The sequence below is a fragment of the Anas acuta genome, chromosome 2 (assembly GCF_963932015.1).
Source record: "Anas acuta chromosome 2, bAnaAcu1.1, whole genome shotgun sequence".
Taxonomy (NCBI): Eukaryota; Metazoa; Chordata; class Aves; order Anseriformes; family Anatidae; genus Anas; species Anas acuta.
In genome coordinates, this window is record NC_088980.1 from 138,908,211 (window position 1) to 138,933,468 (window position 25,258).

The 25,258-nt window shown below is 40.3% G+C and overlaps 1 protein-coding gene across 5 annotated transcripts in view; it reads left to right on the forward strand.

Annotated features, from left to right (window-relative positions):
- Positions 1–3,398: 3,398 nt before the first annotated feature.
- Positions 3,399–25,258, forward strand: part of OXR1 (oxidation resistance 1) — a 267,820-nt gene continuing 245,960 nt past the window's right edge. For 3 of the 5 annotated variants that reach the window (XM_068672484.1, XM_068672491.1, XM_068672485.1), the window contains exon 1: positions 3,399–3,576. The gene's annotated coding sequence lies outside the window, so the exon portion shown is untranslated. The remainder of the gene's footprint in view (positions 3,577–25,258) is intronic. The other 2 variants (XM_068672486.1, XM_068672494.1) reach the window with 2 other exon arrangements.

Consider the following 25,258-nt stretch of genomic DNA (forward strand, 5'->3'; position numbering starts at 1 on the left):
ATTTTCCTAGTTGGGCTCATATTTCTCACTTTTCTCTCACAATTGTTTCTGAAGGAATTTAATTTCAGGGTCGATGTAAATGGATGGCAGGCAGGGAGGGAAGATATATTCTTGTTTAGAGACCTGAGATAGCATTGGGTCAAAACGAAGATGCCTCCTCACACACTGTGGAGAAGCATTCATCCATTCTTATTTTTTACCTCCTAACTGCAATCCGAAAGCAATGATTTGTAAAGTAGAACTGTTCCTCTTCCCTGGACCACAGCAGGATACATGCTGATCACACGAGCTGTTCTGCTACTCTGAGGCACATGTCTCTTTTGGGCCTCAGCCTGATAGCTGGATTCTCCCTGTGCATCTCTCCTTTCTTCTGTACCTAGTGACATGAGTTTTGATTTGGTGCCTATTCCCTGTAGTGTTTAATTTAAAAGGATGTACAAGAAATGGTCACATAAATGATCTTATACCAATGCATGTTTTTCATATCTTCACTAAACATCCAAGTTATATGCCTCAAAAAAGTTGTTTTTTTTTTTTTTTTCCCATATTTTTTGTAGTACAAAATCAAGCAGGAGAAAAAAAAAAAAAAAAAAAAAAAAAGAAAAAAAAAAAAAAAAAGAAATAAAAAAGTTTCTGTGCTTGACTACACTAAATTAACTATGGCAGTAAACTTGAGAGGTGGTAGTGCTGGACTGTAGCTGTGAGTAAAGAAGAGAGAATCTGAATGCTGCTCTCAGGGAGAAGAGTGAAAACAACAATGAGAAGAGAAAACTGAGAGGACTGAGGTGAATGTATGAGAGCCAGAGCCAGCCTCTGGCATGTCAGTGTCTCAGACCATCAGCAAAGCGGAATTGTTGGAGATGTATCTGAAACACAAGGATTTTATTAGAGCATTCCCAAGCCACATGAAGAAAAATTTGTACAGTGCTGTGCTATTCATGGAAGCCAACGCTGTACATCCTCTGCATGCTGAGGAATTGTTCCTCTTCTGCTGCCTGATAGGGGCACAGCAGCACAGTAGATATTTAAATCTTTGTTGCTGTGCAGGAACAAAATGCAGCTCGATGGATATTTCTGCTGAGCAAAACTGGAAGAAGAAAGAAACAGCATCCAGCTTCAGATGGGTCTGCCTCGAAGTAATTCAGAGTTCACTGGTTGACACAGCAGCTGCTGCCACCATGCACTTGCTAATGTCCAATTTAGTAATTTGCATCTGGGTTGATAATGATGTCTTTTGAATGCTGAAGTTATAAGAACTTGTTAGCTCAGGGAATTTTTATTTTTATTTTTTACAATTTCATGCAATATGCTCATCTCCTCTCATAAAAGCAGTCAAATTTGATGAGTTCTGAAGAGGTTGCTGTAAGACACAGAGAAATGTACGAATGATAGCATAGCTAGACCTGATGATAACAGACCTGAAGAAGATAATAAGACATATATATATATATTTTTTTTTAATCTATTTTTTTCACTATTGTTTTAACAGAGATGCTTGTTCCCATGATGGACAGTCTTCTGCTCTCCCTAGACAATAGCAGAGTCCCCAGCTGGAAGCTACTCTCCTGAGACTTGGCACATCTTTTGGTCTCCCAATTTATCTAGAGCTCTGAGATGGTGGTGAAGGTGCAAACAGTCTAGGAAATTCTCCAGAGACTGCCTGCTGTTTCCGCAGAGCTCCAGCTGCAGCCAGAAGAATGTTAGCACTCTTCTCCCAAATCTGAGCCTGCACTCAGAAAAATGCCTATTCTATGTCTCCTGCTGTTTATCTCTGGATCAATAGCTCCAGGCTAAAGAACTACATGATATTTGTGCTTTTTTTTTTTTTTTTTTCATCATTTTGAACATGCTGCATAGCTTACAACTTTTTACAATATATAGCATGAAGGCTGCAGTTAGACATGGACTACAGAATAAAGTCTGCATCTCACTGCTTACAGAGAACACAGGAGGAAGAGACAATTAGTGAACATGATTCATTCCCTTCTAATACTATAATCTTCATGACATCATCTTTTGTTTCTTAAAGTACTGCAGCAGCGTTGCCTACATAATCTTGCCTAATAATCTATCCCATTGTATGTCAGTCTGTTAGGAAAATTGCTTCCTTGCTGTCACTTTATTTGACATCACTGACAAGCAGTGCTTCCTTTCCTGATTATGCTCACCTACATGTAACTAAGCATTTTTTTCTGCAGTAGTTTTTACACATGGCTGTCTTAAGTTCTCTGAAATATTTCACATTAACTTCAGGTGATTTCCTTATATGCTTAGGGAAATAAATTATCTTTTTAACATGGTAATCTTGACACACTTTTATAAGTGATGTTGTCAAAGTATCGAATCCTCATTTTGCTGTCCAATTCTTTCCTGAGTGAGAACTTGGCTTCAGTGCTGTAAAGTTTTTGTGCAGTGCCACTTTTCTGCATCTGTAAAAGCAGAATTCAGCAAAAGTCTGAAGTTTAGCTAGGATATTATAATTTTAGGCTTTGTAGTATGTTTATAAATTTAAAACAATGTGGCGTTCTCATGGTTATGCTTTCTGGTCTTTTAGGAGGGCAGGGAATCGTAAACTGCAGCATCTCAAACACCTCAGAAACTCCCATTCACAAATATTTGGTGGGCTTTTAATTTCTAACAATTACCTATAGGTGTTAGGCTTGAAACACATTTTTACTTGAGTGAGACCACATCTCTTCCAAAATAAATCCTAGAAGGGGCCCCATCTTCCCTATTTAAGGGGAAGCCGCGTGCCTGGGACCTGTCACATCCTCACCCGGCTGCTCTGGGCTTCACTGGAGAGCTGGCGTGAGCTTGAACCTCACCCTAAAACCTAACAGCTCGGGACGGGACGGGGATGTTTCCTGAGAAAAGCTGCGTGGAAACCCCCCCCGCAGCCTCTCCCGCACTTTCTAGACGCCGTTTCTGAACCCGCCGCTTCGCGGGGTGGCGCGGCCGTGAGGTAAAACGCCCGGCCGTGAGGTAAAAATGCCCAGCCGTGAGGTAAAACGCCTGACCGTGAGGTAAACGGCCCAGCCGTGAGGTAAAACTGCCCGGCCCTGAGGTAAACGTGCCCGGCCGTAGCCGCGGCCCTAACCCGAGCACCCCTACAGGCGATATCGTTGCGGGGCCAAACGCACCTCACCGCACCGGCGGCCCGTGGCCCCGCATCCTCCTCAGCCATCACTAGTGCAAGCAGGTTCGCCTCTGCCCCTTTAAGCTCCGTCTGCTTTTTTTTTTTTTTTTTTTTTTTTTCAGCGCCTATTTTTAGCTCATCCTCTTGGTAGCATCCAGCTCTGCCCCCCCCCCTGTTTCTCCGCTCTCCCCCCGCTCCTCATCCTCCTCCCTCCCTCCCTCCCTCATCCCCCCTCCCCTCCCTCGGTGGTAGGTTCCGCGCGGCAGACGGCGGCTCGGGCACTGAGCATGTCCGAACGCGCTCAGCAGCAGCAGCAGCGGCCGCCGCGCCGGGGCTCGCGGGGCGGGAAGGAGGGCGCGCGCCGGGGGGCCGCGTGAGGGCTGGCGCGTGCAGCAGCAGCAGCAGCCTCAGCAGCAGCCGCCGCCGCTGCTGCCTTGCAAGTAAGTTTCTGCGGGGCGGGAAAGGGGAGCGCGCGCGCGCGCGGGGCGGCGGCGGCGCGTGCCGCGGCGGTTGGGCGGTCGGGTGGGTGCCCGCCCAACCGCCGCGGCACGCGCCGCCGCCCCGCGCCCCTCAGAGCGGGGCTGAGGGGAAGGATGTGTGTGTGGAGGGGGGGGGGGGGGGGGGTAGCGGCGTGTGTATGCGGGGTATTTCAACCTGTCCGTCAATAACAAACACCTGACCGTGCCCCAAATTTATTTATTTGTTTATTTCCCCCTATAAATAGCGTTTTCTCGTGCCTTTTAGAAACGCACGTCTTGCCCCCGTTCCGTTCACGCGCCGAGCCGGTCTGAGTGCTCTTTGATGCTCGGGGGTATAAAGTTCCTCACTCGGTGTTGGAACAGGCGCGTTGTACTTCTTATTTCCTGCGTGCTGCACGGGAAAGGGCTCCAGAAACTGCTTTCCTGCTCACCGGAGGCTTGTTGTGGTTGTTCCCAAAGTTGTACGAAGGCAGCCGTCCAATTAAAATGATTTAATCCTAGGAATGGGAATTTGAGGAGATTTCTGTGAAAATCAGCAATGTTTATGAGCCTTCTGCCGCTTGGCATGGAAAGGGCTAGGCTGAGTGAGGGCCACCAAGGTGCTCGCGGTGGACAGCCTGTGGTAATTTTCATTAGACCGTTCCGGGAGGTTTTCAGAGTTTAACAACCTGACTTTTGACGCTCTCGCAGGCACGGTGCTCTCTGCATGTTGATTTGGATTAGCTGGGATGCTCACAGAGATGAATATGCCCATAAACTGAAGTGTCTGTAGGTTAAACCTCAGCAAAATCTAGGTGTGTTTCAAAGTAGTTAAAGACCCGGACCCTGCCAGCCCTGCTGCGTTATCATCTTGGTTCTGTTAATTAGTGTTATGGCCATGGAGCCAGGAAGACTGCTGTGTGATTGTTTCTGTGTGTCTGCAGCTCTTCCCCTCCCCCAAATGAATTAAAAATAAATCCCAAGGCAGCCCCCCGTAGCAGTGAGATGGGCATCGATCTGTGGGTTTTGGAAAGTCAGTGAGCGTGTGCGCCTGGGATCTGACTTGTGCACGAATAAGCTGCTGTCCTGTCTGCTGCCTTCTTATGAGTCTGCAATAATGGGGGGAAAAAAACGAATTCTTGAGTAGGTGCCTTTTGCCTGCTGCACAAAACCATAAGAGAATGCAGCAGGAAAGAACAGGCTGTGTTACCTGTGTTGGTGATGTTGTGAAAAATAAGGAGGGAAATTTTTGAATGTGGCAACCTGCCACCTTTTTCTTGGAATTAGATTTGAGCTGAATTAATAATAGTATGGATTTTAAAAATAAAATTGTTCAAAATGTCACTGGGCTTCAAAGTCTTTGGTTAAAAAATGGCTTTCCGTATGCTTGTGCAGTAGTAATTTGTTTAGTAGGTGCCATTTGTGTTACATTTACTGTTATGACATTTCAATACCTTTCGTGAGGGCTCCAGAGCTCATACAGATAATTGAATTATTTCAGCATCCTAAGCAGATAAGTATTCTCCAAAGTCAAAACATAGGCAGGTAGAGCATATAAGCGCATTCTTAGCATATACTCTATGGTGTAATTCCTGTAGAGTCTCCATTGATTCTTCATCTCTTGTCCAGGTTTGAGCCCAATTAATAGAAATTAGAATATTATTTGAGTGGCAATGGGATTGCATATTAATTGTTGGAGAATGCCTAAGTAGCAGTTGCAGTGTTTGCACGTAGTTATTTTTCCCTTCAGGCACAAAAAAAAAAAAAAAAAGTAGCTGTAGTTTTCTTTCTCAATGCACTTTTTCCCCTTCAAAACTCTTATTTCCTTAGATTAAATGAATAACGGAAAGATATCTGTCTTTTTTTCTTTACTTTTTGTAATAAGGCATGTCGTCTCACATTGCAGGTCATCTTATATACGTATTCCCCTAGGACTCTGAAGAATAACAGAACTGTGGAAAGCGATGTTATTTTTCATTATTATTAATCTTGAATTTAATTACAAAATATTAATAATGCCATAGGAAATTTCATAGGCAATTAATTCCTCTAGGACTGTCAGCATTACCTTTCAGCCGTTAATTCTTGAGAGGGTCTCTCAGCTTCCCTTTTTGTTGATGAGTTACTTCAATTTCTTTCTTCTTCACCCTTTAGTGAGCTACTGTTGTACCTTAAGTTACTATAGTGAAAATATTCAATGAAGCATGTTACTGAAATACACTGGGGAGGTGACAACCTTACAGAAGCAAACGATTATTGCTAACAAGCATGGTTCAGTGTCAGGTTAGCATGAGATTGCTGTATGTTCATGAATGGGTTGAATACCGTAACTTTTGTTTAATAGAACAAAGTACTTAAATCCAGATGCTTTCGTTGTCTACTATGACAGATATCCTTTAAGGTAACGTGCCTTTGATGTGTGAGCAGACACCATCAGAGGCAGAAGGCAGTTTTGGACAGGAGAAGAATTGCATGTTTACCGAAGTTCATGGGGAAGACCTGCAAGTGTTCAAAAAAGCCATCGCTGCCTTCAGTTCATTGGTGGTGTTTTGTGCCAGGAGCAGATGCTCACGTGGTGGGTGCACTGCCGCAGCCAGCTGGAAATCTTGCTTTTATTCTAGCATCTGCTCCTACCAGCTTTACTCAAGATTAAACGTAGATATAGGGAAGGTATCTCCTTGATATCTCAGGACATGATCCGGATCTGTCATATAGTTTCCATCCAAGATAGAAAGTTATTGAACCTTCAGGTCAAAATCTTTCGGACTGTGCAGAGCCCTGTGTCCCTGAGCGAACTGATCTGTGGCTGCAGCAATGCAATTAGCAAGTTCCTCCTGAACGTCAGGTTTCTGTCTGCATCTCTCAATTACATACTGAAGCAGGGGATCTTGGCCTCCTGGCTGTGCGTTCTTACAATGCACTAGCAAAACAGAGAGAGGAGTACTTGCTCCTTTTTTTTGTGTGTGTGACTTTGCTGCCTGTGAAAGGAAGGATTTGGGGAGGAAGAACAAGCTGCGGAGGAAAAAGGAAGGTAGAGAGGAAAACACATAGATCTGTTAATCTTCCACAGCTCTTCAACTGAGAACAAACTAGAGTTTTGGCTCCTTAACTCTTCAGTGACACAAGAGGAAAGGACCTTTCGGCTTCTCTCTGTTCCTCCTCAGGAATGCACTGAGGTATCTTTACCATTTGATGCTGGAGATGGGAGCAAAGGGAAGAGAGGACAGCTACCCATGAGCTTCATATGTGTACATATACGAACAGAGCATATAACAACCCGTTTGTCACAAAACAAGTGATTGTATCTTCTCTGGGGCCTGTGTAACGGTGTCCATGTAGTCCAGGGATGGCAACATAGAAAAAAAGGATTCTGAGCAGAAGGGTAGAAAGGTTCCCCGGCTGCTTCTTTATTTTCTCTTTGCTGGACCCATTGTTTTCAGTCTTGATGGGTCAGTCTAAGCCAACATGTACATTTCTGGTAAGTTTTTGTTGTGGGAGGCTTTTAGTTCCATATGAGGGGTGTTTCCCTCATGGAGGGAACGGTTCATGAACTTTGGAAGCCTGTCTCACTGATTTTTAAAACAGAGTTTTAAAATAGAGTTGAACTTAAAACGGAGTTGAACTTAAAGCTTGTGTAGGAACAATAGGATTCCCCCGACACAACTGTAAGCATTATAAAACCAGAGGGACACGTGCAGTGACTTTCCCATGGAAAGTCAGTGTCCTAACAAAACAGAACATAATGTGCTTTTTAATGGTGAAGTAGGTACAAGTTTTTTAATACTTTGCTACTAAATCTATCAGTGATCAAAAGTGAAAGATGGATGAAAGAGGAAATTTTGAACACCTTAAGCAAAGCATTATTTTCTTTCTTCATAAATCATTGTGATGCATGGCCCAGACCAGGCGCTGTGTACTTAGCTGCTGGGTAATATCAGCAGTAATAAGCAGTCCTTACAAGATGCATCTCTAGTGTCCTCTGACCAGTCTTGAATAGCTTACTGAGTTGCTTATACAAGCCCAAACCAGAACTGCTTACTTCAGCAAAACTACCTTTGACATTGATAGAAATTTCCTGAACTTTGTGGTTTTTTATTTATTTTTTTTCCTAGAAACTGCAAATTAACCCCTCTGTTTCTCCCCAGTATAATGTTATTTAAACACCCGATGATGATTCACTTGCCATGAGTGAATACAAATGATGCTTTTTTTTTGTGTTTCTGTTTCGGAAAAGCAGAAAGCTAGACATTAGTCTGTATAGAGATGATAGTTATTAAAGGAAAACGTTTTATTTAGCTTTATGCAATATTTCATTTTTTTGGAACTGCCTGATGCCATAGTTGGATTTCAGTGGGGTTGTTGGCAGAGCTTAAGCTACGTTAGCTAAATCAGGACCATTTTTTTTCTTTGGTGGAGGATGGTAACCTTGTTAGTGTGTGAAGAAGAGCCTCAGTCATGTAAGATTCTCTTTATAGTTCACACATTCTTCAGTAATCAGTGGCCAGAGAGCAATGCTTTATGTTTACCTGGGGTATATTCTGTTCATCTTTGAAGGCACAGTTGACATCTGTGCAATCATGGGCATGCAGTACTTCTTCTTGAGCATGGAAAGCAAATCCATGGCACTTTTGAAGCACAAAGTATTACCCCTGTTAGTGTAGGTACCTGGTTCATTCAGCGGTACTGTTTGAACAGACTTTCATTTTGAAATGTGGTCTGCCTTCATCACCCACAGGATACTCAGAACCATCTTGTCTGTCTCCAGTGGGTGATTTCATCCATTAAAACTTGAGTCTGGGGATGTACATTCCTCTATGTATACAGTTCCATCCATGTCACTGTAAAGTTGAGCTCTGGAAAACAGGAGGAAAGAATCAGCTATCTCCTTTGCATTTGTGTATAAAAAGCTTCTGAGACATGTAATCATGAAACAAATTCATAGGTAAAACATAGTTCACTTAAATATTCCTACAGATAATAGGTATCAAGAAACCTTAATAAAATATGGCATGCACATGAAGATAGACTTTGATACTATAAATATGGACTGAACTTTTTTTTTTCTTAAGGCATAACATAGCCAGATTCCATTGAAGTATGTTCTAAAATAGTGGCAAACATATTATTTGTTATTCCTTAATCTACACTTAGCTGTAGAAATGCTTAGTAATCAATCTGAATATTTTATAAATGCTATAAGAGCATACTAAAATGTTAGTATTTATAAGTCGCTTCGGTGAGATTGGATTCACTTGAGTCCTTATATTTACTTTGTGATTTTAAATTATTAATATTGTTATTTCAGAAATTGATATTTATATGCTGTTGATGTAAAAATCTATTCAGTCATCTGCATGTCTGGTAGTTGAATTCCAAAGTGTCTTTCTTGTTTAGTCACACTGAAAGGCAGAACAGCCATCTTGTTGACACAAGCACGTTCCGAGATGATTAATCGGTGATTGATATATCACAGCTTCTCCAGCTTCTGAGAAGGGAAGCTGTAAAAGCTTTTAAATCCCCTTTAGAGAAGGAAACAGTTCTTATCCAGGACTACAAATAGTAATACAAAGGAAAAGAGATATGTTAGGAACCAAAATAAGTTTGCCCGTTCAAGTTTTATTTCTCCTTTGGAATCTTATTGTTAGTCTCTGTGGGTTTTTTGATGTTTTTCTCTGGGATTATGGCTATGTTTTTCTTTCTTTCTTTTTTTTTGTTCTTCCCCCAAGAGTCAGTCTGAACACTGACTGCACTGAAATATTACTGCCAAAATACCAATAATAATTCATTAGTAATCTAATCTCACTTCTAGATCAAACTTCAAAACCCTTGTGGTACTTTCTGCTTGAGTATTTTTTGAAGAGTTGCACTAATTTATAGTGTGGACTTAACCAGCTGATGGAAGTCCCACACATGCCTTCTGTTGATTATTAGTATATGACCATAGCAAAAAACAAACAAACAAATAATAATAATAAAAAAACTCTATCTTTGCATGTATTTTTCGTATGCTAGGAAGGATGATAGTAGCAGGAATTGGCTGGTCCATGTGGAACACATGACTGTGAAACTCTTTTCCACATACAAGCTGGAATACCTATTTTTTTTCTGCATTTTCTTTTTTTTTTTCAGTAAGATCTCTCTCATCTGAAAGCTTTTAACATGATATGCTTCACTAGGAAGTCTTACCTGAAGCAGTGAATTAGACACTCCGAGAGTGGAAACAATCAAATAGTGATGTGGAAGAAGTCATAAGGAAAGGTTTAAAGTGGAGTTACCATTTATTAAAGCTCCAGTGCTCAGTCGATGGTCTGCTTACTGCTTCCTACTGTCTTGCTGTACGCTGTGCACTGCAAGCTCTCTGCAGTGGAGCGTGCATCTGCTTGTAGAGGGCTGAGTACATTCAGCTGTTTGTACAGAAATAGGTTTATGCTTATCTTCAAAATAAAACTGTTAATACAAATCTATCAAATTCAAGGCCCTGGATGTGAGATTGCTTTTAGTGCCTCGTCCATAATAGCTGCTTGGCATGCTTTCCCGATGTAACCTTGCATGTTCTTTATTTTCAGGATGTATGTGAAGTGTTGGGTCTAAAGCAGCATCACTGTGCTGCGTCGCATCTGAGGCTCTACTGTGAGGCACAGCTTTCCATTCCAAGTGTCCCCATGTTCAGTGATGCCAGAGGGCACAGACTGCTTTCATCAGTGGGCATGCACTCACACTAAAGAAGACAGGATAAAGCAAGACTTGCTCAGCGTTTGCCTTTTCTTGTTGACAAGAGCTGCAGAAGTGTTGACTGAAAAGAGTGAAATACTGGAGATGGTTTTTGCATCCGTAATGTCCATGCAGCATTGAGGCACTGGGATGTGCCTGGGGATCAGATAATGTTATGAGGAAGCATCCTGACTAAAAGCAGGGGCAAAAAGAGCTGTCCTTGGAGATAAGAATCAGGAGAGACAGTGGGTTCTGACTTTTTTGAGCAGGTCTTGGGTTGGCTGCCTGGACGAAATCTTAGGGTTGGTCGCTGTGAAATCCAGAACTAGGATGAGGCTGATGGAGAGCAGTGCTGGTGGCTGGCATGCAGGGGACTGGGTGGCAAACATATTGGAAGATGAGAGTGGCACTGGGCAGGTGGGAAGAAGCGCAAGTGGTGGTCTGTGTCTTGTGACTATGCTGTTACGAGAGAGCCCAAAGTAAATCCCAAGTTCCTGATGCTTCTGCCCTGTTGTGATTCAGGGAAACTCATTGCTAAGGGCATTTCTCTTCAGTGTTCTACCTCCTCACAGCCCTTCTGCTTCTCCTATTTATTTATTTGTGTTGTAATTAAGTCTCACAAATTCAGAAGTACCAGAGCTAAAGCCGCTGTCCAAAATAAATAGACTTTTCCATTTAACTTGAGTCTCTATGGTTCAAGTGTGTATCTGTAAAATGAAGACAGTACTAGCAGTACAGCATGGCATGATGTGAGAAGTGAAGTTTATTATTGGTGAAATGCTCTGATACTGTAGTGATGGTCAGCTTGGAGATGAACATGAGGAAATTGCTTGAGCTCTGTTAGGACGCCAGAAATAGTGGAATACCATACGGCCATGGGTTGGACACCTCAGGTCAGACCAGACACTGGATGTGGTAACTGCTTGCTCAGGAAATACCATCCCTCCTGGTCTCTGAGTGTTGCAGTAGTCCTGGGGGAAAGAAATCTTACATGAATGTACAGCTGAAAATTGTATAAAGCTGTTTATGCAATTTCTTTGACAATATTTAGATGCTTGCTGACCAGTGGTTCTTGATTTTTGTTTATATATAAATATAAACTATACATATATAGTGTATATAGTCTTGACTTGACTTTGGAAGTCAAGAAGCTGTGGATGCCTCATCCCTGGACGTGTTCAAGGCCAGGCTGGATGGGGCTTTGGGCAACCTGGTCTGGTGGGAGGTGTCCCTGCCCATGCCAGGGGGCTTCCAACCCAAACCATTCTGTGACTTTGTGTAAAAAAAAAAAAAAAAAAAAGGCAGTGAAAGAATGGAGAGCTGTTACTTACTACCCCCAAGCCCTCATCAAACCAAAAACAGTATTTTTAATTAGGATGTCTTTGAACAGGGAAAAATTCTCCTTGCAGTGCCAGCGTGACCACCGGAAGATGGGTCTCTGTAACGGGCCTCACAGTCACTGCTACCTATAAACAGTGGGGAGTGGGTACAGAACAGAAAGGAGCCAGGCAGAATTAAGGTTATCTATGTAAAAGCAGTCTTTGTTTTGGTGAGGACGATACTTTTCGTTACACTCCATAAGGGAAATAAGGCTTTATGCTTTGAAACTGTTACTTAGCTTCTGGAAGACTAATACCTACGTTGTATCTAACAGTACTAGCTAAAGGTATGGTGAACCTAGAACTTCAGCAGCTGGAAGGAGCTCCTGGTGTTTGGAAGGAGACAGATGTGGTGATGAAATCAAGGTTGATTTGTGTATCTAGTTGGCACAAGAATGCTGAACAAATTGGTGAACACCAAATTTGCTCCCTCTATTTCTGTCACCATCTCCTAATTTTGTCTTTAGCCTGTGTTGCATTCAGTTTTGAGCAAGGTTTGGATTGTATGTGTAGATCAAGCTTGACCTGAAGCTTTGAAAGGGAGGTACTCCAAATATACAGTCCTTTTAAGAAATACCAAGAAAGGATACTCTTGCTTCCCTTATGTATTTTCCTCTAATTTCCAATTCTGTTTTGCCCAATTTTCAGGGTTTTTATAGAGATGTGCCCTAAAACTAGGGGCAGGCGCTGAGTTCTGCTCTCTGGGGACAGCGACAGGACTCAAGGGAATGGCATGGGGCTGGGACAGGGGAGGGTCAGGCTGGGGGTTAGGAGAAGGTTCTGCACCCAGAGGGTGGTTGGGCACTGGGACAGGATCCCCAGGGGAGTGGTCACAACACCGAGCCTGCCAGAGTTCAAGAAGCATTTGTACAACACTCTCAGACATGTGGACTGATTTTTTGGTGGTCCTGTGTGGAGCCAGGAGTTGGACTCAATGATCCTTGTGGGTCTCTTCCAACTCGGGATATCCTATGATTCTAACCATAGCAGAGGCAGAATGTAAACTTGTTACTGCTCTGTCCAGTCTCTTTTAATTCCCTCAGTGACTTCAGATAATTTTTGTTTTTTGGGTATACCTAAAGTCAGAATGTTTATAGGATGATATGGCAATGGGCAGTAGAAATTAATTCCCCAAAGGAACAATTGCGTGCCATCCCATCTGACCTCCTTTGAGAAACATAGGGGACCACTGATTGGAACTCAGTGGGCTTTCATCAGCTGAAACATTAAGTTTAGAGTAAATCTGACAGTTGGCGTTGTCAGGGAGAAAATTATTCCATCTCCATAAAATGTGCAAAGAATCCTTGTCATATGTTTTAAATTTTTATAACAACTGCTAATTGTTTTCTACTTTCTAATTCTCCTTCCCAGGTATTTTAATCACAGCTCAGAATGGCAAGAGAACCTGTCTGTACTGCTGTCTATGTTGATGAGTCTCAGAGGAGGAAAAATAAAACATAAGAATATTCTATTCCTTTATTTATTCTACTTTTTTACTTACTCCCTCTATTACGAAGATAATATTTATGAAGAAATAACTTTTTTTTTCTCTCAGAAATTCAACTTTCATTAGCATCTCATAGCTTCAACATTAATATGACTGAAGTGTGAATGATGAAGCAGAATTTTGTAATAAGCTTTTAAAAATATGCTGGATATTTCAAATACTCATACTCATTCTAAGACCTGAGCTTTTTCCTCTTTTTTTTTTTTGTTTTTTTTTGTTTATGCCTTTGTTAGTCAGTCAGAATACAATCTCATGGATTGTTTGTTGTTGTTATTTAACCAGTGCTTTCTGTATTGTAATACCTGAGCATGTTATAAGTCAGTTTTCTGTCTTTAATTTTCCAAATGTGTACTCGTATGTAAACCTGTAGATCTTCAGCATTAACAATAAGAGCAGCTTTAAATAATTATGTTAAACACAGTATCTCTCTTCATTTACAGACATTCAGAAAAAAAAATTGAGGTGAATTAATTGGTATTTGCCAAAGTAGCTAGATTTTATACTGTGCAAGGACTGTAGCAGTCATCAATGTGCTTTAATGCATACGAGTCTCTTTGTGTAAGTGCATGGCTATTAAAAGAATTTGAAAGAGTAGTCTGAGGGGTAAATTAATATGAATTGTGCCAATTTGCAGAAATAGACTGGGATGGTGTGGAGCAGTGAAGCTGGTATAAGCAGGTTGTAGTTTTCCAGATGCTTGTACCTGACATTTTATACCGAAGTGCTTGCACAGTAGCACGACGCAAATTTCAGTGCACCAAGCATTCAGTTTCCATGCCAGGATTAAATTACTCAAGTTTGTTTGGAGTTCTGGACTGTTGCAATTGTAAACCACTACTGTTTTGTCATGTATCCTTGTTTAGGAAGATTCATGTTTCATCTAATAAAAATTGAATTCTGATAAATTAATGATTATGACCATTTCTGAGCTGCAGCACATCTGAAACCTGCAAATTTGTTAATACTTAAGATACACAACTGATTAACTTGAAGGACAGCTATTATTGCCTCTTCCACTCCATTCTTGGTGCAGTTATCCATACACAAATAGTTGTCTAACAGATAAAGAAAGGTAAAATGGCAGCATTTCCTCCAAATAACTCAAACTAAATACCTGTTTTTCCATCCTAAGCATGCAACACTGTTTCTAAAAGGACTTCAGTCTATAGCCCTCTGAGATGCTTTCTCCAAATGAAAGCTATTGAGCTGTGCAAGAACACTTTTAGGAGGAACACAAGAGGTTCTCAATTTGGCTAGCAGATCAGCATATCCAACACAAAACTACTACCTTATTTTATTGATTATTCCTTAATGCTCATGAGTTAGAATTAGACATTTAGATAAAGGTAGTGGTTGTTATTTAACTGTACTCTTCTGTGTCACTTTTTGGGGATATTATTTTAGGCTCTTGATTTCAAAATCAAGAGAAGATGCAGATCCACAAAATGTATGTCACTTTATATAAGCCAGAAGCTTGACTCTGTACAAATGAGCGTTTGAATTTATACAGTACAATGATCAGTTCATCTATTTGTAACAGCACATGACTCCTAATTAGGAATCCCAACAAAGAATCTAATGTAACCAAGTGGCTCATTTTTTTTTTTCCCTGACAATATCATCTACCCTGGCCCTCCATGCCTTACTTTTCTTAAATCTTCAGACCATTATGGATACAGTTTTGGTATTGCTAATCACTAATTACACTGTGTTTTACACATTTAAAAAAAAAAAAAAAAGCTGATGAGAAAAATTTGAGACCAGTAGCAGAATACTTTAAAAATTACGGAAATCTATGGGCCCAGTGCCATAAAGCATGACATGAGGATGATTGGTTAGGGATGTACTATAATAACAACATTTATTTTTTTTTTAATTAAGCTGTTAACCAGAGTTTGGGCAAGAATATCACAGAAACCCTATGTGCTAAATTGAAATGCGTGCCTTAACTTTTTTTTTTTCCTCCCCCTTCTAGCACAAGATACTCGTGTTTCAAAGTTCCAGTTTAGATCCTTACCTATTAAAGGAAGTCTTTACTATGTTAGAAGCTAAAAGGCTTTACTCGGGATTTATGACCTAAACCAAATAAAACCATACATAACAGTAGTAGTGTCTTGTTGAAACCCAAATATTTACCCTTTCCCTTAAAGAGTTACTTCTTTAAGATTTTGAGTCTAGAACAGCCATGGAAGATGGAATTGACTGACTGATTTTATTTTAACATACAGAAGATGCTGGATAATTTGCCTTTAATCAATTCCACAAATCAACAGGTGGTGAAAGAGGTTCTTCCCATGTTTTAGTGAAGGGTCAGATAGAGTGTATTGCAAACAGCTTTGAGCCATGTGTGGAGAATATTCCTACCTTCTGTTCATCGATAGGGAAGCAAACATTGCATGTTTGTATTTATATTTAATAAATTTAAATCCATATGTATTTTTTGTCCTCAACCTTCTGGCAAATTGGTAGTGTGGAACTGAGCTGCAACGGATTGGACATTTATGCTAGCAAGGGTACTAATCTTTTTTTTTTTTTTTTTTTAATTTAATAGCACATATGACTTCTGATGGATCACTGCTGATTTTTACATGTGGCTGGTCACTAAACACTGTTTACCACAATGGATGGAATGAATGCAAATGTATTGTTGTAGATGGAGCAGTGAAAAGAGTCCTGGCCCTGTGGTACAAATCCTTGAGTACTTTAATTGCAGGATTAATAGGAACAAATGTTTTGTGTTTGTTCTTCTGCAGGGTGACAAGCTGGATGCAGGGAGAAAAATAACTTGCATAAATCAAGTTTTTACACAATAGTGTTCTGTGTTACTCCATTGTTTTGCAGATTTCAAGTAGCTCTACTTGCTTGTTGTTAAAATAAACAGATCAGAGAAACAGCAAAAAAACTCTCTACTCTTCCAGTTAATTTGATTCCTGCTGAAATCCTGTTTATATTTGGAAATGAATGGTCTTGAAATATTCCAGTTCACAGTTCAAATCTGTTGGTTGATGATGTGGTGCATGGGATGACCTGAAAAAAATGAGGAGGTGGTAGATTTGTTGTTATTGTTGAATTGCTCATTATCTTTTTAAAGTGTTACTCTTTTCACTTTCCTTTATTTTGAATAGAAAAAGTAAATTTAGTATTGTGAAGACAATAACATTTCCAGTTCCGTGGTTGTAGTTCTTACATAATGCTCTCACATAATCACTTTTAGAGATGCTCTGCGTAGTGTATCAGCATGGGCCAAATTTTCCTCAGTGACTCAGAAGCAGTTGTAATAATCCTGGTGCAGGCAAATGCACCTCTTACAAGGCTGTAGTAGCAATATTTAAGTTGTCTGTATGAATGGAAAATGCGTAAACCTACACCAACGTTATATAAATGACCTCTGACTAGTGTTGAAATTGTATTTTAATTATGTGACAGTGTTCAGCTTTTGTCAGAGGTCTCTGCTGTTCTCAAACATCCCCAAATGGACTTTCATTCACAGGGTAATAAAGGTAATTTATGCCCCCATATATTCTGTTGGGACAATGGTGAAGTTGTCATTTTGGAAAGAAAACACTCTGCCACCCTCTTATGTCCTGAATCACTTTGCAGGTGTCACAGTAGAATATTGCTGGGAAAATGCCTAATGCAGACGGTCTGAGATTATGTGGAAATTTCTTGTAGTGGTCATGCTGCAATACCTGAAACAGAATAGATAGAGGAAGCTATTTATGCACAAACATATGAAGCTTGAATTATTCATCAGATGATGGTGAAAAATAGTGTGCATCCTGCCAGGCAGGAAAACCATTCACATTAGCTGTAGTTCAACAAAGTGTTATGGGTTTAAAAAACAAACAAACAAAGAAAAGCTAGCCATGGGGTTGGTGATTTCACTGCATCGGTTTTACCTGATTTAAGAGAAAGGGAGCTAGGATTTTATATCAACAAAAAGCACTAAGCCAAATGATGGAATCCTGTTAGATGGTTAAGAGGTAAAGGCACATGTGAGTGTCAGAGTTGTCTGTTTCCTACTTGCTGCCTCTACCTTTTGGGATGATGCTTTCCTCCGGTTATGTGTGGAGTTTACAGCTAAGAAGGGTAATAAGATAAGCCCCTCTTGGCTAAAAAAAGAACCATGGTGCTAAGCTTGAGGATGAAGCACATGTAACCTCCCCTTCAGACTTCCACCTGGAACTGCAAGAGTACATGAAAACTCCTCCTGCTCAGCTGCTCAGAGATCCAGGGGCTCCCCATGCTGCTCACCTGCAGGCTGAAACTGCTGAGGATAGCCCCAGCAAGCAGGCATGTTTCTGACATTCATTCATTGATCTATCAATAAGTTTTGTACCATGGTGAAAGAAAATGAGAAGACCTTTCCTAGTTCAGAATGAATAATTAAGGATTTTTAAGTTGGTATTTAAGTGGAAATGGACGTAGGAAATAAGTTTCAATTCGTACAATTGTGATGTCATTCTCCAGTCTTGTAATCCAAAAAATCAGACTTCTAAACAGTGGACTGAATGTCTGGTGCCATTTTAATGGCATGTGAACAAACAGCATGGTTATTATTGACATCATTTTATATACAGAGATAATTTTAATGTTAAAAAAGGAGGGTTTTTTTTTGTGTGTGTATGGAAACACAATTTTAGTTTCCATATTAATAATGACTCACCTAGAAAAAGTGAATTTAGAACATTAAGAGGCAACTAAATACTTGCTTCTTAGAAAAAAAGCGAGGAAAAATGTGAAGCAACTCAAAGTTTACATTAGAAAAATACTAACTGTATAACAGACTGTATTAAGGAAGTCATAATTAGATCCAATTTTATTCTGTTTCATAGTTGAAATGTCCTGTGTGAGGATTTATAAACCTTAAAACTGCAAATGGAAACTCTAGTACAGGAAGTATGTGTTTCATTTTTTTTGCTTTCTTCTTGATTTTAGGGTATTACTAACACTCACAAACAGATACTCCCAAATCCATTTTACAATTGAATTACTTCCCATTTTCATAATGTCTTCCCATGAGGTTTCTCCGAGATCTGTCTTTCCAATTACCACTTGCTGACTTTCAGCAATAATTTCACTTCAGTTTTATAATGCAAATGTCTCTGGATCCATCAAAGTTCATTTCAGTCCCTTTTCTATTTCCATGCAATTTTTAGTACCAAATAGCTTTGAAGATTCTTCTCAAATAACGTGATTGGTAAAATATAGTGAAGTTTAAAAAGTAATAGTAGTCATCTTGTAATTGGAGTTCATAGTTTCAAGCTTTTCTGAAAAATCAAAATTCACAGAATCACAGAATGGTTTGGGTTGGAAGGGACCTTAAAGCCCACCCAATTCCACCCCAATGCCATGGGCAGGGACACCTCCCACCAGCCCAGGTTGCCCAAAGCCCCATCCAGCCTGGCCTTGAGCACCTCCAGGGATGGGGCATCCACAGCTTCTCTGGGCAGCCTGTGCCCAGTCTGTGCAGCCAAGATTTCCCTTGAGCTTCGTGTTCCCCACCAGCCCCTCCTTGTTGGTGAGAATGAGATTCAGCACAGTATCTCTCCTTGTCGGCTTCTCTATTACCTGGAGAAGGTCATCAGTGAACCGCCTGGATTGCCTGTGCTCTGCTGTGCTGTCCCTCCAGCAGATATCAGGATGGTTAAAGTCCATGAAGACCAAGGTTTTAAAACATGAGGCTGCTTCTCTCTGTCTATAGAGGGCCTCATCTGCTTGATCTTCATCAGGTGGCCTGCAGCAGACCCCCACCACAACATCCCCTGTTCCTGCCCTCCCTGTAATCCTGCTCTCCTCCAAGGAGCTCCGTCAGCTCCTCACCCATCTCCAAGCTGAGCTCCACACATTCCAGCTGCTCTTTGACATTGTGGGCCTCCTCACCTCCCCTGCTGTCCTTCCTGCAGCCTGTATCCCTCCATCCCAACCCTTGAGCCATGGGAGCTATCCCACCGTGTCTGTAATGCTAATGAGGTCGCAGCCCTGCAGGCGCGTGTACATCTCTAACTCCTCCTGTTTATTCCCCTTGCTACGTGCATTAGCATAGAGACATTTGAGTTGGGCCCCTGATGAAGCTTGCTTACTGGCTTCTTGTGTTGTGCTTCAGGTGCTCTCCTGCTGACCTGTGGCCCTTCTCCAGGCTCTGGGCATCTGTTGCTGATGCTGGGAGGAGTGGGATGGAGTGAGGTCCCTCTGTCATGGTAACTCTACTCTAAAGCCCTCTTCACCAGCTCGGCAAAACTATGACCAAAGATCCTCTTCCCCTTCTCTGACAGGACCCCGTCACCTCCCAGTAGACCACGTACCTCAAAGGGAGTGAAACAATTTGATCATTTCTCTTCTGAATTGTTGCTGGAATTAAAGCTTCACCAGGTATTTTAAGAAACCAGAGCTTTAAAGACAATTTTCAGTATCATGGCATAATTTTTTTTTGGAACGGGAACTAAAGTATTGGTAGCAGCTGTAGTGATAATAGCAAACTGTGAAGAGTTAAAAATGAGTGGCACTTCTAGATTCTGTCAAATTGGCCAGAAAACAAACCAAAAGGAATACCACAGTACAAGATTTATATTTTTGGCTAGTCTCTTGCAATGTTATGGCCAAAGCCTATATAGGATGCCTATACTGGTGCTTTTTTACAGTTACAGATCCTGGGGATGGAGTTTTCGATATTGGAGGGAAGCTAAGTGGAGTTGAATTCAGTGCTTGCTGCATTTGTTTTTTCAGCAGTGCTAAATTCCTACTGATTTTTGGAAGTTCAAAATGCTTTGACTGTTGCTGAAGCCAGCAAGGGCTGTGCTTAGCACTGCTGAAAATCAAGCAGAAAGATGAGTGCCAGAGCACAGTGTTCATAAGCCTAATCTCTCAAGGCTCCATCATTTAATTTCTGTATTAGCTAGCTAACAGCTAAATAAGACTCCTGCTTGTATGATTCTGTTTGCCTGTCTTTCTGTCCATGAACTTAAAGTATCTGCTTGGGAGATTTCCTGGGAGATTACTTAAAATCTGACTTTGCAAATACTCTAGTTTGAAAACTTCAACTTCTGTTTTCAGGTTTTATAAAGGGCAATACAGGGAACTCAATTCTTTTACTGCATTTTTTCTTTCTTTTTTTTTGAATGTACATGTTATAGGAAAATTAAAAGCAAAATGTCAACGTGAATCTCATGCTTCCCTTTTGATAGTGCTGTAGTTCTTACTCAATTACTTCCTTGTCAGCATGGATCATATTTTTTCTACAGTATCTTATTTGACAAAGTAAACCTGCATGCTGTTTTGTTACTGAAGCGGTGAATTTTAATTGGTTTTATAGTGTAATTTCTTCTTGGGAGTGACTTTATGACATCAGTTTTATGAGTCAAGAAGCTACCTCCTGCGAGATCAGCGAGCATTTTGTCTTTCAGTGAAATAAATTGCTGTGTACAAGATAAGTGCTGATCTGATTTTACAGCCTTTTGTTAGAAAGTTTGGTAGGTTTTTTTTTTTTTGGTCCTGCTCTGGCCTTGTGATACCAAATTTCTTAGTAGTTCTTTAGTCTGTTGTTCCGTGAATTGGCCAGTGTTAGTATCTTGAGTCATTCGTCATACCAAGTCTTTCCAAGTTAATCTTTGCAGGTGCTCAGGATGAAGAATGACTGTTTCAGGAGGAACAAGTATTGAGGATGGTCAGTACAGCTGTCAGCGTTGTGCTCACCTCTGTGCTGCTTACATAGTTTAAATTTGAGTGGGTCTACTTCTTGGCTGCAGGATTTTATGGTACTTGTCATTTGTTAAGCTGAAACTCCATCCAGAGAAGATATAATAACCCCAAATGTTATTCTGGTACAGCTTGTTTGGCAGTTTTGTTTTGGAGTGGGACTGATTTGACCAGAGGTATGTTAAATAAAGAGTGACTTGCTTGGAAACCTTTTTTAGTATGTTTGGATATGGCCATGTACTTTCAGTATTCCATGTCCTATTTGATATATCACAGAATGCCACAGCTTGAGCCTGGCTGTGACTTTGGCTCTCTCGAACATGTTTATCTTGAGTGGATTAATCTATTTTTTTAACATTGCATTCTTTCATAAGGTCTAATAAGAAAAAAAAAATTGCTTTCACCTAGATTTCTTGCAAATTGTAGTTTAATATAAATGGGAAAGTTTTTGTTTGTTTGCTTTAAATTGCAGTTTAATTGTCAGATGAAGTATTGTGTCAGTCTTCCATATTCAAATTTTGAAAGTAGGTAATTTAGAGTTGGGTAGCCTTGTGTGAGCAAATTCTTCCAGTATTTAATATTTTTGTCATATTACAGAGGATCAACCTAGAGTATTCTTGGAGGGAATAGTTTCTTCTGCTGTTGTTAGATTATTAGTCTTGAGCCCTTGTTTTCTAATTACCAAAAGAAACCCAGAGACATAACTTCATATAGGGGAAGAAAACGAGGAAAAAATGCATGGTTGAGATAAGGCAAAAAAGACAAGTTCCTCAGCAGCATCTTAGAGGCGGTTTAATGAGTTGCAGTTTTTCTTTTTTTTTTTTTTTTTTTTTTTTTTTTTTTTTGTTGTTGTTGTTGTTCTAACACATTTAGAAGAAGAAAAGATAAGGTGATGCCATTTTTTCAAAAAGAGTGATCTCTCCTATCCTTAGCCTTTCCCTGCATTCAGCTGCTACAAAATACGTTAGTGTGGTCAGAGGCATGTAGAAATAAATAAAAACATAATAATTATAAAAACTTTACGAGAGACAAAATCTGATACTCGGTAGACCCTGTGAATGACATACCCCCTTTCATCCCAGTCTCAATGGGAGATGATTCAGAGTTCTGCTGTATAGTCTTTCTCTTTTCCAGAGGTTGTCAATCCCTTATTTTCTTTGTGCTTCTGGGAGACTGCAGTTTATGGCAGGGATGCCTGCTGCCAGGGGCCTCTAGGAGAAGATGTGGGCCTGGAGCATGCTCCTGCTGCTGTGGTTACAGGGTACATGCAGGTACCATTGCTTGCCATCCGGGCCATTTTGGTCTCTTACAGCTTATCTTTCTTTCATCTTTCTTGTGTAGCTCATCTTTCAAACATAACCAAAGCCAAGGTCCATATGCACTGATTTATTTTCTCTCATTTATTTTTTCTTTGTGTTTATTATTATTATTTTTTTTTTCTTTACGCCTTAGGGACAAGGTAGGAAATGTATTTTGTCATAAAGCAGCATGACTTGAAAAATGCTGGTTTGCATTCTGTAACCCAGGGACATACTAAAGACTTAGAAGAAACAACTTGTATTTAGCTTATTCAAAAACAAAATAAGTAAATTAACAGTATTTCTCAAATTGTATATGCATAGGTACTAAGTATTTAATTTCTATCATCTTCTGCCCCCTTAATTTTAAGGCAGGGTCTCAGTTCTGTAAACCACATTCAGAGCTGTGCAAAGCAGCATTTGGCACAAAATGGAGTTTGTGATGGAAACAAACATGCATCCAGTGGATACTGCCACTGCTTCCTGAAAGAGATGTTGCAGGCTCATTGCAATACCCCATGGTAGGGTGATGGAAGAGGCAGGTGAAGCAGATCGCTTGTCTCACTGCATCTTGTTACATTCACTGAGTCCCGAGCCACTTACAGGGAAATGCTCCATAAAACCAACAAACCTGTATGCTTTGCTACATTTAAACATTTAAACATGAGGGTTCAATTAACTTAATTCATTGCTGGGCAAAGGGTTCAACATAGGTAAAAGTGTAAATTCGCGATAAAAGTTATTAACTGTCTTTTGAAATCTCAACCTTTTGAAATCCATTTTACCAGCAGATGAGATTGTAAATGATGTATCTGGATAGCTGAATTGTGAATCCTGTATGCTTTGTGTAGCAATATTGTGGGCATTTTACTGTAAATTCCGGCAAAAAGCAGAAAGCTCTTTCTTAAACTTGCACCATCAAAAACAGGGAGCCATTTGTATTCTTTGGGCATGCTTTAGCTCTGTCAGGATGATAAACTGAAACTGCATGTTAATCTGACTCAGTAAGGAGCTTTCAGGATCGCAAGTTAGCAAATTCGTAATCTGACTGTTTGTAAACAGATACGGTCATTGACCTTGTTTTTTTGCGGATGTGCTTCATCACTATAGCTTTAGAAGAGCATAATACATTTTCCCCATTACCTAAATTACACAAAAATGGAAAGCAGATCTTACTGCCATACATTTTTCAAATAACTTCATTATGCGGGAGCTGACGACCTACTGCTGTTTTCATGTTCTTATGCAATGCTTTTAATCCTGTGTGATCGACGTCCTTTAAGAATTAGAACATCCAGTTTTTCACTGCTCTTATTTTCATGGACACTTGTGCTGCTTAGAAACTCCTGGTATTAATAAATTGATTAATAGCAAGCTGTATTTGAGGGCTCCCCTGCTGGAACTGTTGTCTTTTTAATACTTTCTATCCTTGTTTTTATTATGCAAAATAAATTGTGTTCATCATTTAGCTGGCTAAGAAAAGATGAACACAAAACTCTTAAATTTTACCTCTTTAAAGTGCTGAATGTTAATTGGGTTTCTCATTAGAAACTGTCTTGAGAGGCAATAAGACTATAGTATAATTGCTTGAAAGCAAAACATCTGCAAGACTGAAGAAACATCAAGTGGGTTTGTTTTCTAATAAGGTACTTGAAAAGAATTAGAATGATTAATATTTTACATGCCACAGCAGTAATATTTTTCAATCCAGTGGCTTGAATCCTCCATTTTGCACACAAAAAGCACCAAATAGAAACTGGGGACTGTCTGAGAACTGGGAATACTTGAGACTTCTCCTCCTTTGAAGTCCACTTATACACTTTTTCCTTTCTGATACTAAGCTGGCAAAAAAAAAACAAGAAAAAAAGAAAAAAAAAAAAGAAAAAATAGTGTCATGTTGAGTAATACAAATCCCATTTTTTCAAGAAAATAAGGCCAGATTTCCCTGACTACATCTTTTTGCATTTTCCTAGACCTAGTTTCATGCCCTGTCAGCCCTGACTGTACTTGTGTCAACAACGTTACACTCCATCAGGGCCGTGATGGTATTCCTGTTACATTTTGTACTGAAAGTTAGATGCCTGGGGGTGTTTTCATATTTCATGCCTATTCAGGGTACCAACACTCGATCTGTGTGTTGTGGCTGTGGAGCGAGGCTGTGCTGGCAGCTGTGGCTGCAGCATCTGATCTGTAGTATCTCGTTTTCCTTTGATATGGCCTTTTGATTTAAAAAAAAAAAAAAAAAAAGTCAAATCCAGAAACAAGTAGTTAGTCATTGTTTACTCCCCAGAATTGCTGGCTGCAGCCAGTTGCCACCACTTATAGAGAGGAAAACTGTTGGCAGTCTGTCTTTTTTTTTTTTTTTTTTTAACCAAAAGTATAGCTTTCAGCAGAGGCTAAGTAGCAGATGACTGGGAAATCTTTTCATCTTTATCTCAACAAATTTTAGCTGACTTTATATTCATTGTGCTTTCTTTTTTCCTAGTTTCCACAGAGTTTGTTAGCTAAGTCATCCAAGTAGGGTATTAAGAATTTAAAGAAGGAGGGAGTGTATTTTCCAGTCTAGAGATTTTTGAAGTAGACTACTGAGTTGTCTCAAATTGCATTTTATTTGCAGGTTCACCCACTTCCATATAACACTTAAGTCACTGACAAATGACAGGCTCCAGTCTGGGTCTGCACCTTGAGTAAACCTTACCATAATTCCACTAAAATTTCAAGTTCATGAATTCTCCCAAAGTCTTGCAGGAGCTGACATGTTTTTTTTTCATGCTCTATGGACTCAGAAGAGCTGACTGGGACTTCTGGAGTGCAACCACCAAGAAGGCATTTTGGATCTTGCCGTCAGGTGCGTCAGTCACTCACTGAATCTGTCCTTACTCAGTGGGGCTCAGTGCCCAGTGCTGCTGTGTAATTCACACTGAATAGCATCTTAGTGCATTGAAGTGGATGAAACTACTTGTAAAAGTAATAACAAATCTGTGAGTTGTTTCAAAATCTGATTCAACATAGTCTGAGGTAGATGTCATGAAAAACTGGAAAACAAGCATCTTGCAGACCACTGCCTTTTTAAC